We start from the raw sequence: 15,750 nt of genomic DNA on the forward strand, positions 1-15,750 counted from the left end.
TTTATTTTCTTTTTTTTTTAAACAAGTATACTCAAATATATATTTTCTAAGTGGCTATATTAAATATTTACCACTTATATGCCAATGAACTATGCATTAGAATGATATATACGTTTGTAAGTCAAGCTCTGGGTACCGCATGATTTACATGTTCCAGAGAGCTCTAAATCATTTACCCTTTGAGCGATACACATGTTTGAGGTCCCCCCTGACACATCCTCAGATATATCAAACCAGTTCCCTTTTGAATTATTGAATTATGCTCCAGTTTTTCAACCCTAGTATTGAGATGATACCCACAAAGGAAATATGACTTTCATCTGTCACTCATTTTTCACCATTGGCCCTCTCTCTCTCTGTGTTTATTTGAGAAGAGGCTCTGTGTGATTAATGTGTTTGGCCACCAGTGTTGTGTGTACAAGAATGCAGCAGAAATGTGGCGTGGCGTGGAGCAGACTGGCTTTTACCATGCTTTTTATGAGGCAGAGGCTCAGCAAGAGTTTGTGCATGAAGGAAACAGGGATATATTTCAATAAAGTCTATGTGATGTGCGCAGAATAAAAAATGGTGGTGGGAGGAAAAAATGTTGATTGCTATGCTGGAGGTTTCTAATGATCACAATTACTAAGCAATAACCTGTAGCTATAAAAACTTAAACACAATTTATAAGCAGACTACACATCAGACAAACTCAGAGGTGTACATTTTGTTCCAAAACCCATCTAACTTCTGTTGAAAGTTAAACTTAATACAGCATATTTGTTTTGAAGTCTACTAGAGGTGCAGAGACTTGAGGCTACAAAGACAAGCTGCAAGGAAATCTATCAAAGAAAAAAAAATCTCTGTACTTAAACATATTTAGATGGAATGCTTCTGGGTTTTATTAGACTGGTTTTGAAGGTCAACCCCACCATAGGAGAACTAAAAGGGGAAAATACATTTAAATTAAAGCCATAAGGTCTCAAGCTCTGCAAATAAACCTTCTACCAACTTATACGTGTGAGACACATATCCAATATTCTATATCACACTGTCAACAGTAGGGGATATGTAATCCATTCATCTATCTGCCTGTCTCCAAAGCGGGGAACATAACAAATCTTTCCAAAGCTATGGCAGGAAGCTACGAGGAACCGAATGGGGTGTGCTCCAATATTGTTGTGCAATTCTTTACTCACTGAACCGAGACATCGTTAGCATTAACGATGGGAGAAAATGTGATCCTACTAATAACGATTTGCTCTTCAAAAGTTGACTGATGGCCTTAATCGCACAAACACACTTAAGGATGATTGTTGTTGTAACTCAAAGATGGAATATGTATGGCAATAAACATACTAGCATGCAGGTGACCTTTAAGTTCAGCACAAAAGACATTCTTCACATTCATGCCATCTCACTGAATCAGAGCTATGTGAGGCTGATTTATTTTAAATCCATTGCAGGACTCTTCGGGACAGCATGTTCCTAACCTGAAAAATGTGAAAGAGCTTCATTGCTCTAAGGTTCATGGATTTTGACAGCCTTTCACTTCCTAAAATTAATACAGATGTAACGTAAATGTAAGACCTTAGATGCAAACATTAACATAATCAATCAATCAATCAATCAATAAGTATGTAAATAAAGACTTTAAAAGTAGACACCAATATGAGAATCTGATTTTTTTTATAATTAGTAAGTTAAAGGGACATTGTGTAGGAATTTCTCCCATCTAGCGGTGAAATTGTATTTTGCATTCAAACGAATTGTGCTCTCTAGCGCCTCGAAAAAAGCGTGTTGTAGATGCTTTCAAAAGCGTGTTGCATCTACAGTAGCTGTTATGTTCCAAAAAGCTATGACAGGATGTCTTCTAATAGCACTTCGTCAAGTTTTCCTTCGGGTGAACAGGTTTGTTATTTCAAACAAACTGCAACTTGACACAACGAACAAACGGATGTTACAGTATGAATTACTGACTTTGAAAAACACGGGGCAGTGACAAGAGTCTCTCACTGCTCTGCTCCTCCGTTTCTGCTGCTTTCAGTTACGTGTCACTGGCTGAACGAAAACGCGTTGTGGAAACGCGTTGTACTTTTTGACCCTCTCTGCTATTATAGTTTTTCAAGATGGCGGAACTACATGGAAGCCTCCGTGGACCTACCCGTCACATGTATGTAAAGATAATAAATTCTTCGTTTACGAGGATAAGTCAGATAATTGGCAGAGGTATTTGTACACCATTGAGGACATATTTATGAATAAAAATATTGATTTTAGATAATAAAATAGCTAAAAAACTACACATTGTCCCTTTAAGCTTAATTAATATCACATTATGATTTACCCTTTGACAAATGTAGTTCCATTATAATTGATTGAGCAGTAGTTTGACAGACCAAAAATAACTTAAATGCATCATACCTATTGGAAAGATGAGCTGATCTCAGAGCAGCTAAATCATAGAAAGGAAAAGGTTTAAAGGCACAATATACAAGTTCCCACAGAGGCCGCTTATTCAAAAGGATATAAGAAGGAATGGAAAGGGCAGTAACAGTATAGGGCAAGAGGGGAACAGGACAAGTTGCTGTTTTTATTATGCTTATATGCGGCAGTCGGCTGCTACCTCTCCTTTTGTTTTGTTGTTTGTGTATATTTTGCGATTACCTTCTTCCCTGAACTTTAACTTTGCTACTCATACAGGTCAGTTTATTCGGCAAATTAAATTTGTGGAGTAACGGAGCACTTTTTGACTTGGTCAAAATGGTCATACTACCAATATGTTTGAGTGTGTTGAAAGTTATGTTCTAATGTTACTCTGTGCGTTCGCTCGGTGGCTGGAGGCACATGTTGCAAACTACAGCTGGATTGATAATAGAATATCATAATAAAAGCTGGCTGACTTGTGTTGCTAAATGTTATGCAATTTAGTTTTAAATATTGTATGGTATGAAAATGCTGAATTACTGTTACTGCAACAAAATGTTAGCCACTAGAAAAAACTTGTTGTCTCTTGAGGCAAACATGTTACTCACAGTAAATCAAGAAACAATACAACTAACCGTGTTAAATAACACTGATTCGATTTCTCTGGATTTAAACATTGTTGGAAACATTTGGGATCATGTAAGTACAAATGCAATCATGCAAGTACAAACCGACGGGGGGCGCCGCGGATTCATCCTTCTAGCTCCTCTAAGGAAGCGGATGACCAACTCGTGTCTTCCCAATGACTGGCCGTGCGTCGATTCTGCGAACGCTGCCACGGCCGCCACGTATACATTGAGCGTGGATGGGGACCTTCCCTTATCCAACAGCTCTTGTAGGAAGGTGAGCAGATGCGCCACCCTGCATGTCCGCGGGTCCAGACCTCTGTCGGTGCACCATCCAGAGAACACCGACCATTTAGACGCGTAGAGCCTTCTCGTGGAATGGGCTCTAGACTGCGTGATCGTGTTCATCACTCCTTCTGGCAGGGCAACGAGTACCCGTTGATCAACCATGCATGCAGAGACCAGCGCTCTGGATGGGGATGCCAGATCGTGCCGCGAGCCTGAGAGAGGAGATCTGCCCTCACCGGATTCGGCCACGGAGCTGTATGTGACAGCCGTGCTAGTTCCGGGAACCAAATCTGATTCTCCCAACGCGGGGCTATGATGAGCACCGAGTGGCGCGTTTCCCTGATTCTCTTGATCACCTGTGGCAACAGAGAGACCGGAGGGAAAGCATATAGCGGGAGGCTGGGCCAAACCTGGGCCAGCGCGTCCTCGCCCTTCGAAAAGACCGTCGGGCATTGAGCGTTGTCTTTTGACGCAAATAGGTCGACTTCCGCTCTGCCGAACAGGCGCCACAGTTTCTGGACCGTTTGGGGGTGCAGGGACCATTCCCCTGGGGGAACATTGTCCCTGGACAGTTTGTCTGGGCCGTCGTTCAAATGGCCAGGCACATGCGCAGCCCTCAGCGAGCGAAGGTGCATCTGAGACCAAATAAGGAGGCGTTCCGTCAGATTGCAGAGATTTCTGGATCTGACACCGCCCTGACGGTTTACATAGGATACCACAGACATGTTGTCCGAGCGGACAAGAACATGCTGGTCCTGTATGAACGGGAGGAAGCACTTCAGCGCGTTCTCGACCGCTATCATTTCCAGACAGTTTATGTGAAAACCCTTCTCCTGGTCTGACCACTGGCCAAAGGCCGGTCTGCCCTCGAACAGCGCGCCCCAACCCGAGTTGGACGCGTCTGTCGAGATGACTTTACGACAAGAGATGGTTCCCATCATTACTCCCTGCTGGTACCAGTCGGCCACTAACCAGGGCTGCAGAGCTGCTATGCAGGCCTGAGTCACTCTGATTTTCTGGCCGCCAGACACCCAGGCTCGGCAGGACACGCGAGCATTCAACCAGCGTTGGAGTGGGCGCATGCGCAGTAGGCCCAGCTGGAGCATCGCTGCAGCTGATGCGATACAGCCCAACATCCTTTGAAATGTTTTCAAAGGGAGAAAGCTGCCCTTCTGGAAAGATGTGGCTAGGTGGCGCGCGCCGTGTTCGCCCCTGTGGGACCGCGCAGAAAGAAGCGCCGTTCCCTGAGACAGCCGGAACCTGTGGCCACAGCGACGCGCTCGCCGGAGAACCTCCCTCGAGCCTCGCTCTCGCCTTCCCCACCTCTCCTCACTGACGCGCAGCTGCCGCTTGCGAGCCTCACTGCCGTCACTTCGGAGGATGAGTCCGTGGGACACGCCACAAAAGACTGCTGCTCTATCCTGGCATCAGACAGCGAGGAATGGTCGCTTCACTCCGCCTCCTCGTCAATCCAGGAATCCGCCCGTACCCGCGCTGGAGCTGACGCGGAACTTATGCGCCTGCTGACGCAAGCTGTCGACCGTCTCGGCCTCGAGTGGTCGCTGCCGAAGGAACCCGCGCCGAACAGGCTCGACGGCTGCTTCCTTCAAAGTCGCCGCCGCGCAGTTTCAGAAACCAGGCCCGCTCCATTCCTGCCGGAACTTCATGCGGAGCTGACGAAGTCGTGGAATTCACCTTTTTCTGCTAGACTTCAGTCACAGGCCTCCGCGTCGCTCTCCCGAGTGGACGGCGCCGCCGAGAAAGGGTACACAGCGATTCCCCCTGTGGAAGAGGCGGTCGCAGCGCACCTTTGCCCGCCCTCCCAAGATGGCGGTCACGGTCAGCCCTCCCGTCTAAAGCCTGCAGAGCCACTTCCGCCTTGGTCGGCCGCGCTTATGCCGCCTCCGGCCAGGCCGCGTCTGCTCTACACTCGATGGCTGTGCTTCAGATCCTGCAAGCCGACCTCCTCCGTGAATGGGATGAGAAGGGCCGGGACCCAGCTGCGGTTACGGATTTGAGAAGCGCGACGGATCTTTCTCTCCGCGCCACCAAAGCTGCAGCCCAGGCCATCGGACGAGCCATGGCCGCGTTAACCGTGACGGAGAGGCACCTCTGGTTAACGCTCGCGGATATGAGGGAAACTGAGCGAGCCACCTTTCTGAACGCGCCGCTTTCCCCCACTGGTCTCTTCGGCCCAGCGGTGAACGGGATTGTTGACCGCTTCTCTATGGTGCAAAAGACCACGCAGGCCATGAACCTCTTCCTGCCGCGACGCTCGAGTTCCGCCACAGGCTGCTCTCGCGAGAGACAAAGCCAGCCTCCTGTGCGAACCAGCACCCAGCGTCCAGCACAGCCTCAGCATCAGCCTTCGCAGCGACGTCAGGGCGGCCGCCCTAGATCGTGCTCAGACAGCCGTCGCAGACCGCCGCCCCCCAGAGGGCCTCGGCAAAGGCTCACGCTGAAGTCTGAGCACGCGAAGCCCTCCTAACAGCGGGAGAGAAAAGACGCGCGTGTCCCGCCGCGGCCGGACCGCCGTCAAAGTTCATTTCCCTGTCAGTCCCCTTCGAACAGGCTACTGCAGTGGTTCAACTAGCAGCCAACGAGCCGGTTTATTCACCCTCTCGCCTGCACACAAACGCCGTTTTCACGGCGACCCAGAGAAATCTCAAAAAGAGTATAATGTCTGGTCCGGCTCACGCCGTCAGTGTTTTAAGTGTAGTGAATGTGCCCACGCCCCAGTGTTCACCCCTACACATAAGCACTCAAAATCCCGTGTCACTCACAGAGCACACTCTCATAAAACGCAGAAAAGCCGCTCGAGTGTTGAATGTAAGAAATGTGTCCACAGGTCTGTGCCCACTATCTGCCCGCTCTGTTACACGATCAAAGAAGCTTATGAACGTAAGTCTCGTGCCCGCCAGAGAGCGCTCACGCTTGCTAACACAAACCTTCCCCCGGGTCCCGCCTGTGCGTTTAAGTGTTATCACGAAACACAGGGCGTTAATAAAACGCTCCCCATCTACTATGATCGGGGCGTCAGATACAGTTGTAAGTCTCGTGCCTGCGTGCGCGCGCTCACGCTTACAGAGAGCTCTCCCGCCCAGAGCGCTGCTCGCGCGTCAAAGTGTGGCAAAAGTATGTTCCCCATCCCTTATGATCGGGACATCTCACATAAGTCAGCCGGTCTCGGCTGTCAGCGAGCGGCCATTGCCCAGAACCGAGAGCGCGCGCGCCGCGCTCTCGGCTCCGGTTCAGTTTCACAAGCCCGCAAATGGCGGCGGTCTGAACCCGGAGGCCATTCGCCCCCTGGCGGCTCACATAGCTGCGTGGGAAACTATCCCAGGGATTTCAGAATGGGTGTTGAGCACAATAAAGCAGGGCTATGCACTTCAATTCGTTCGCCGTCCTCCGCGCTTTCAAGCCCGGACCGCGACGATAGTGAATGCGGAAGTAGCACACCTACTTCACGCAGAAATAGCAAAGCTGCTGTGCAAAGGGGCTATAGAAAAGGTGCCGCCTTCTCTGAGCGAGTCAGGCTTTTACAGCCGATATTTTCTCGTACCCAAGAAGGACGGAGCCTTCTGACCTATCCTAGATCTGAGATATTTGAACAAAGTGCTTGTAAAAAGACCGTTCAAAATGCTTACGACCAGAAAAATCCTCGCGCACGTTCGCCCGAGGGACTGGTTTATTTCTCTAGATCTGAAGGATGCCTATTTTCAGATTCAGATAGTACCCCGTCACAGGCAATTTTTGAGATTCCCCATTCGACGGTCAGGCATATCAATACACCGTCCTGCCGTTCGGCCTGTCCCTAGCACCCCGTACATTTACAAAGTGCATGGACGCGGCGCTCGCCCCCCTGAGAAGTCAGGGGCTGCACATAATGAACTATCTGGACGATTGGCTGATATTGGCACAGTCAGAGACAGAACTACTATCTCACAGAACAGTGCTTCTCAGTCATCTGGAAAGCTTGGGTCTCACGGTCAACTGGACCAAGAGCTCATTACTGCCCAGCCAGTCAATTTCCTTTTTAGGAATAGAACTGGACTCGGTGACCATGACGGCTCGTTTATCGACACAGCGCGCGCGCCGTGTTCGCCACCTAGCCGCATCTTTCCAGAAGGGCAGCTTTCTCCCTTTGAAAACATTTCAAAGGATGTTGGGCTGTATGGCATCAGCTGCAGCGGTGCTCCAGCTGGGCCTACTGCGCATGCGCCCGCTCCAACTCTGGTTGAACGCTCGCGCGCCTCGCCAAGCCTGGGTGTCTGGCGGCCAGAAAATCAGAGTGACTCAGACCTGCATAACAGCTCTGCAGCCCTGGTTAGTGGCCGATTGGTACCAGCATGGAGTAATGATGGGAACCATCTCTTATCGGAAGGTCATCTCGACAGACGCGTCCAACTCGGGTTGGGGCGCGCTGTTCGAGGGCAGACCGGCCTTTGGCCAGTGGTCAGACCAGGAGAAGGGTTTTCACATAAACTGTCTGGAAATGATAGCGGTCGAGAACGCGCTGAAGTGCTTCCTCCCGTTTATACAGGACCAGCATGTTCTTGTCCGCTCGGACAACACATCTGTGGTATCCTATGTAAACCGTCAGGGCGGTGTCAGATCCAGAAATCTCTGCAATCTGACGGAACGCCTCCTTATTTGGTCACAGACGAACCTGCGCTCGCTGAGGGCGGCGCATGTGCCTGGCCATTTGAACGACGGCCCAGACAGACTGTCCAGGGACAATGTTCCCCCAGGGGAATGGTCCCTGCACCCCCAAACGGTCCAGAAACTGTGGCGCCTATTCGGCAGAGCGGAAGTCGACCTGTTTGCGTCAAAAGACAACGCTCAATGCCCGATGTTCTTCTCGAAGGACGAGGACGCGCTGGCCCAGGTTTGGCCCAGCCTCCCGCTATATGCTTTCCCTCCGGTCTCTCTGTTGCCACAGGTGATCAAGAGGATCAGGGAAACGCGCCACTCGGTGCTCCTCATAGCCCCGCGTTGGGAGAATCAGACTTGGTTCCCGGAACTGGCACGGCTGTCACATACAGCTCCGTGGCCGATTCCGGTGAGGGCAGATCTCCTCTCTCAAGCTCGCGGCACGATCTGGCATCCCCATCCAGAGCGCTGGTCTCTGCATGCATGGTTGATCAACGGGTACTCGTTGCCCTGCCAGAAGGAGTGATGAACACGATCACGCAGTCTAGAGCCCCTTCCACGAGAAGGCTCTACGCGTCTAAATGGTCGGTGTTCTCTGGATGGTGCACCGACAGAGGTCTGGACCCGCGGACATGCGGGGTGGCGCATCTGCTCACTTTCCTACAAGAGCTGTTGGATAAGGGAAGATCCCCATCCACGCTCAAAGTTTACGTGGCGGCCGTAGCAGCATTCGCGGAATCGACGCACGGCCAGTCACTGGGAAGACATGAGTTGGTCATCCGCTTCCTTAGAGGAGCTAGAAGGATGAATCCGCCGCGCCCCCCGTCGGTTCCCATGTGGGATCTTTCACTGGTCCTCGAGGCCCTGAAAGCTTTTCCATTTGAACCACTAGACTCCGTGGAGTTGAAATATCTATCACTAAAAGCCGTTTTTCTGACTGCACTGTCGTCAGTAAAACGTGTAGGGGATCTGCACGCGCTGTCTGTCAGCGCGTCGTGTCTTGAGTTCGGACCAAATGACTCTAAAATCATCCTCAGACCTAGACATGGTTATGTCCCTAAAGTGATGGGCACTCCATTCAGAGCGCAAGTTATTTCGCTGTCAGCTCTCCCAGCATCTGACAGCGAAAGTGATGTGAATCTCCTATGCCCTGTCAGAGCGCTGAGGTTTTACATTACGCGCTCCGCCTCCTTCAGGCGTTCGGAACAGCTTTTCGTTTCGTTTGGTGGGCGCGCCAAGAGGCTTGCCTCCTCGAAACAGAGCCTGTCCAGATGGATAGTGGACGCTATAGCGGCAGCTTACGCGTCAAAAGGCCTGCAATGCCCTCTGGGCATCAGGGCTCATTCCACGAGAGGTGTGGCCTCGTCGTGGGCATGGTCCAGTGGAATTTCTATCCATGACATATGTGTAGCGGCGGGCTGGAGCTCCCCGTCTACCTTTGTCAGGTTTTATAACCTAGAAGTTCCTGCCTTGCAGGCTAAACTGTTGTCAGTCTGAAAAGAGATGTATTCTGCCCAGATCTCCTGCTCAGATCACGTTCATGACTCAGCTCTCCTGGTTGAGCTGCACTAAGTAGGGTATGTGCCATATGACTATACAGACCGGCGCGCTGCTCTGTATTCCCTATGTGTGCTTATGTACAAGTGATGGCCCGCGTGGCTGGCCACCTTATTTTTTCCACTTATGGGGTTCCCCTTAAGCTCGGGGTCTCATGTGGATGCTTGGCGCGCACGGCGTTGACAAAGTGTTCCCGTAGCGTAAGCTAAACTTACGCAATACGAGAGAACCTCTCGTAAGAGAACGATACTCGGTTACTAACGTAACCTCGGTTCTCTCTAGAGAGGGAACGAGTATTGCGTAACCGGCCGTGCTCACGCCACGAGCGACTTCGCTTCAGTCGTCAAAAAAACAGAGAATTCAGCCTACAGCCCCTATTTTATACGCTAAGCCACGCCTATCTGGTGGGCTGTGACGCTATAAAGGCGCGGGCGCCCTTCATTGGGCGTGACGTCACGCCAGGCGCACTGGTAGGCTGCAGCAGTTGCCCGCAGGGCAGCCAATGAGCACGCGAGATGGCCTGCTCTAGGTCTGCTAGCTGCTGCACTGCGTTGACAAGTTATACAAAATTAAGGATCATTTTTTGGCTTCAGTATCTCGAGAAGATGAATCTTTCCCGTAGCGTAAGCTAAACTTACGCAATACTCGTTCCCTCTCTAGAGAGAACCGAGGTTACGTTAGTAACCGAGTATCGTTTTCTGGTATAGAGATTCTGACAAAAATACTCTTCCACGCAATTGACAGAATTTTCCTTGTTTCTGTGTTTTCACTGTCATACGCTAGGGGGCGCTGTGACACATCAAGTAGATGCATATGTAAAATAACACAATCTTATATAGAATATAGAGAATATAAATCAAAACTGCCTTATGTTACTGAATGAAATGTCGACCCAGGATGAGCTACGACTGTGCAAGCTTTGGGGGTGTTGATGAACTCGATCTACTCCATCTATCATCATTCTGAATCCGATCCAGACGAATTCTTTGACAAAAACGCAAATTTGCTCAGCTTTTTGCTCAAAATGTTGCTTTTTTATGAAACTTACCCATATACGTGTTGATAAAAAAGTAATGCATGAAGCTAGAATAAAACTTTTGTTTGTTTGTTTGTTTGTTTGTTTGTTTGTTTGTTTCAAGGCAGAGGGTATGTTCTTTCTATTGACATATTACATGCTCAGGTATTCATAAAATATTCTGGACCCACAAAACTCTTGTGAAAATTATCAAAAATGCCAGCTGTGGCTTACAACTTTTTTCAAAATAGCTGGAGGGGAAAGAGTTAAAGTGAAAGTTTATTGCTTTTACATTAACAAATGACCTCTCACTGTAGCTTAAAGTTTGCTTGAAAAAGCATTGCAGCCAGAGGATTGATATAATTCAAGATCATGTGTGAAATTTTTCCAGAAGTCTAATCAAATGAACTAAAGTACTTCACCAGTCAAATTCTCCATGCTAAATTAGATATCCCCTACCCACCCACTCAGGTGGGTGCAGAAACACTACACTTCAGCTGTCCATAACTCCATACATCCACATAGTTTAAATGTACTGTTGAAAATAATGCACCATGGCATGAGTAAATCAGTCATGCAATCTCGCCTCTAATGGCAGCTCTCCCCAAACGTCTATAGATTCAATTTATCCTCTTAGTTAAATGGTTAAAACAGGTCAGAAACACATGCTGACAAGCACATGTCAGTTTTTTTTCTCTCTCTGCAGACCATTCTCAATTACCCGACTCAATAAAAGAAGCTTTCTTAAAGTTTACAGACTCTACTACAGTGTTGTGTTGGGTGACTACGCTCCACTGGGTGGAAAAGGGAAGAGGATGCCCTGAGAGCCCACTTCCTGTTAACCTTGGTGGTCCCTTTGAGTGATTTCACAGATGGCTTTGTAAAAAAAAACTCTAAAGAGGAATAAATTCCCAGTTATCATTTTATATTTCATTTTGGATCCGACTCATCATAAATGTCCATGTGCTGTGTTTGATGGGATTAACAGTTAGGTTTGGAAAGCAGGATCGCTCTGATTGTGATGGTTGGCCGTGCGAAGTTCATTCCCTCTGATGTCTCTATTTCTTAATAATGTCAAAACCAGACATGCATCGAGGACAAAACATTAATCAAATACTAGTCGTGCTTCTGTGCTGAGATTAGAGGTTGAATGTTCAATAAAAAAATGACAATGCTGGGAGTCATTCTAAGAGCCCTTGTTTGTTTACTGAAATTGATGATCAAATTAAATGGGACTTCAGGATGGATGGATTCTCTTCTTTTCTATACATTGGCGTCGGCATCTGTTGAACAGAAGGACCCGAGTATAAAAGGCAGATAAAAACATGAACTGACCCATGGAGAGACAGAGGAACAGGGGCTTCCGACAAAATATAGACTCGTTCAGCAAGGGGTAGTCCTCGATCCCCAGCTATTTGATTGACACGGTCCTGAGGGAGCAATGCACTACATTCCATAATTCAGGAAGGCCTTGACCTCAAGTCCAAAAAGGACTTTACCTCATAGCTTGAAGGCTGCCTGAAACTATAGTAAGCGCAATGTAAATGGTAGAGAAACTGCAAATGCTATTCATTTTGACAACAATTCTAAGCTTAGTTACCCAAAGGTTATAATTCATTTTAATGGTCCACTTCAGACATTCTATAGTAACTTTGCAACTACATGTCAGCTCACTTTCATTATAGTATGTATTAGTAGACTCACTGACTGTAGTAGATATTTAGGCCAGGGTTCGGTGTCAGGGTTCGGGTTAGTAGAATAAGTTTACATATAGTCGCAAAGTTACTTATAGTCAGTAAAATGTCTTTTGGGAGACCATCAAAATAAAGTATGGTAGATATTAAGCAGACAGTCTACTAATATTCTAATGAAAGATGACAGTTGCTAAGTTATTTGTCTAGTTAGTAGAATAAAGGACAATGGAAATAAAGTGTTACCAAACAAATTTTAATATTATTGCCCCTCTCTAACCACAATTTTGCTTGAAAACTTTGAAAATCATGAAACAATCAAAATAAACTTTTAAAGCCACTGGTCCAGAACGCTAGGTCGTGGAAACCAAACAATCTTGAGGTTAGTACGTATGCAAATCACCTGTTACCACATATGGCAAAGAGCTCAGAACATGCGTCTCCACACATGTGGAACATTTGAATATCGTCAAGTGAAATTTGTGGGGACTTTCTGAAAGATGCTGCCTTCAAGTGCACCATGGGAAACTCGTACCTCTAAGGCATTTATTATTACGGCATGTCACGCATTCAAGTCAGAGACATAACACAGAAGTAGCCTAAACAAAACAAAAAATTACTTTGTGAAAAACATAAACTAAATACCAACATCTGAATTCAATATATAATTCATTCATAATATGAAAACGAAATGTTTGTCACATATAGCAAACTGTGAACGTTGAGTAATTAACTTTACACTTGTTGTCTATCAGCTGTTCTGTACATCATACCTTTAAAATTGTTATGTAAAATTAAAATAACTTTCAAAATCCTTTATAATTCAATACAGACTTGCTTTCCACTCACTGTTCTCTAAAGAGATTATAGAGATTTTACATCATGATAGCATCTATATAGATCAATGCTTCTGCGATGTTTCAATAAACATCGTTTAAAGTCCTTCCAACCTTTTGGCAACTCATTTATCATCTTGAATTCCGAGTTTTCCACTTGTAAATACAACTTTGCTCTGTCATTCATGTGCACAGAACTCGTAATTATAATATTTCCAACTCTACCTGAAGAGCACAAGAGAACTGACCAGAAGAACAAAGAAAGTTACACGTAGATATTGAACAACCATGTTTGGCACAAGGAGACTGAATCATTTTGCTAACGTTGTTCTATTTCACGTTCTCTGGGCTTGTATAAAAAGTGTATCCACAAACACTATACTGACAGCTTCTTTTCTTCTGACTGACTTTGCAAGGCCTATATATAGTGATGTTAAAATGAACAACCCAAGTATATCATGAAAAGGTAAAATTGAGAGCATAAAATAAGTTATTTTGGGTTGAAAATAATTCACACAGGTTAAAAACATTAAACAGCAACAAAATGTCAATCTCTAACTCATTTGGTTTCATATCATGCCAGGTTCAGTTTTGTTTCTCATTTTCACACTCCAGTGGGGCTCAGCCTGGAATGTCTGAATACGAATATTGAAGTGATGAAGTGAAGCTCTTCACAACAGTATGTTTCATTTTTTAAAGAACAAAGCGCAGAACGAATCTGCTTTGTTTTTAGAAAACATTGCTCTCATTAGATCTTAACTAGTGGGGTTTTAAGTGGCCTGGTAAAGGCAGGAAATTTAATAAATATTTTTTGAAGCCTTCGCTTCAGAAATGTTCAGAAGAGCAGAGTTGCAGATATTATATTCAGCTTCAGAAGAGCATGCACATGTGTGGCATTCTGCTTTATATTGGTGAGTTTAAAATTAACAACTGTGCTGTGGAGTTTTTAGAATAACAGCATTAATGCCCACATGCCCAGAAATTTCCAAAAATATAATTATTTACACAATGTTTCGTGTGGAGCTCTTTAAAGTGTATTTTTCATGTAAAAATGATTTCATTATGGAAATTTTGTTTACCGATGGGGACATGATATCACATTTAAAAACTCCCATAGAAACTGATGCAAAGATTCAGATGAGGATTTTTTTGCTCAGTGGTCACTAAAGTTGCCAGGTATATTTCTGAGTAAACATCCAAAAATGGCTCATGAATTAAATATCACCAAATTACATAATCTCCAGTTTCAATTCAAAGTTGTCAAAACCTCTTTGTAGGTTTGTCACCTTGCATGGAAATTGTTAATAAATAACACGAGCCTTTAGAGTTTAGTTGATTGCCTGCTTAAATGGGTTAAAAACGAATTACCGTATGTTTCGTTTCTGTCCCTGTTTATTGATTTTAAGCTCATATCATAATAATCGGTTAAAAGAAGCATATAGGTGTCTAGACACCTGCAAGATCTGCATTACACTTTAATTTACATGACTGATCTTCTTTATAAAGTTGTGCAATTTGACATATGTTAGTATTTTTCTCAGAACACGTCTCCCTGTATCTTTTAACAAAGGCTGATTGCTTGGGAAATTCTAGAGGAATTTACTAGAACAGTTTTTTATGAATGCCTTGGGGTTGAACTCTAACCAATGTCATGCAGAGAAGCACATAAGGAGCTGTTTGTTGGTTGCTATTTTGTTGTCGTCTGCTTTCTTTCCTTCTTTTCACTTGCATTGTTTTACTGGGGGATTTATTCTGTGGCAATGACAGAATGGTAGATGAGCATAAGAAATGGCAATGTAAACCTCATTAAGTATGAAAAGAAAAAAATCAGCAGACACAAAATGAGCAAACTTACCTCTGACATCAAGCTGTGAGGGAGGAATTTTAAAACAGAAGTTTCACTCTCTCCTCTGTTTATTCTTATAGTTTGTTGGCCTATTATATGCTCAACAAATTTGCTGTCTATACGTGCCCAGATTCCCTATTTGTACAACCAGTCTGCATTACAATCAGACCGTTGTCTGTAAGAGAGCTTGTTTCTCTGTATTGAACTGCTAAGACAGTGCAGGTGTAGGATGCTACCTGTAAAATGTTACCTGTAAAATTGAGCCAAGTTCAGCCAACTGATGCAAAAGGTTGTTGAATTAAAATTATTAGTCAATGATGCAATAACAGGTCATCCTGAGATAGGTTAAAATTGAAGGGTTAGTTCACCCAAAAATTAAAATTCTGTCATTAAATACTCACCCTCATCGGTCCAAATCCGTAAGACTTTTGTTAATCTTCTAAATACAAATTAATTTCTTGTTGTTGAAATGTGAGAGCTTTCCTCCATTGACAGTCTATGCAACTACCACTTCTGAGGCCCAGAAAGGAAAGACATTAAAAGTAATCCGAATTTTTTTTTACCAATTTATTTACAAAATATTAGGTTTGACGAGAGCACCACGACGCATCCGTGTTGTGTTGACGCGAAAGCAGATGTTGTTGCATGAACGCACGTTGAAGATTAATATTTTGCAATGTTTTTTTGCACAAACAGACCACTCAAGTTGCTTCATAAAAGTTAGGTTAAACCACTGGAGTCACAGGGATTACTTTAATTATATTTTTATAGTTTTCTGGGGCTTTAAAGTGGTAGTTGCGTTGGCTGTCAATGGAGAGACAGAAAGATATCA

This window comes from Siphateles boraxobius, unplaced genomic scaffold, assembly GCF_051911475.1.
Source record: "Siphateles boraxobius isolate OS27281-9 unplaced genomic scaffold, OSU_SipBor_1 1, whole genome shotgun sequence".
Taxonomy (NCBI): domain Eukaryota; kingdom Metazoa; phylum Chordata; class Actinopteri; order Cypriniformes; family Leuciscidae; genus Siphateles; species Siphateles boraxobius.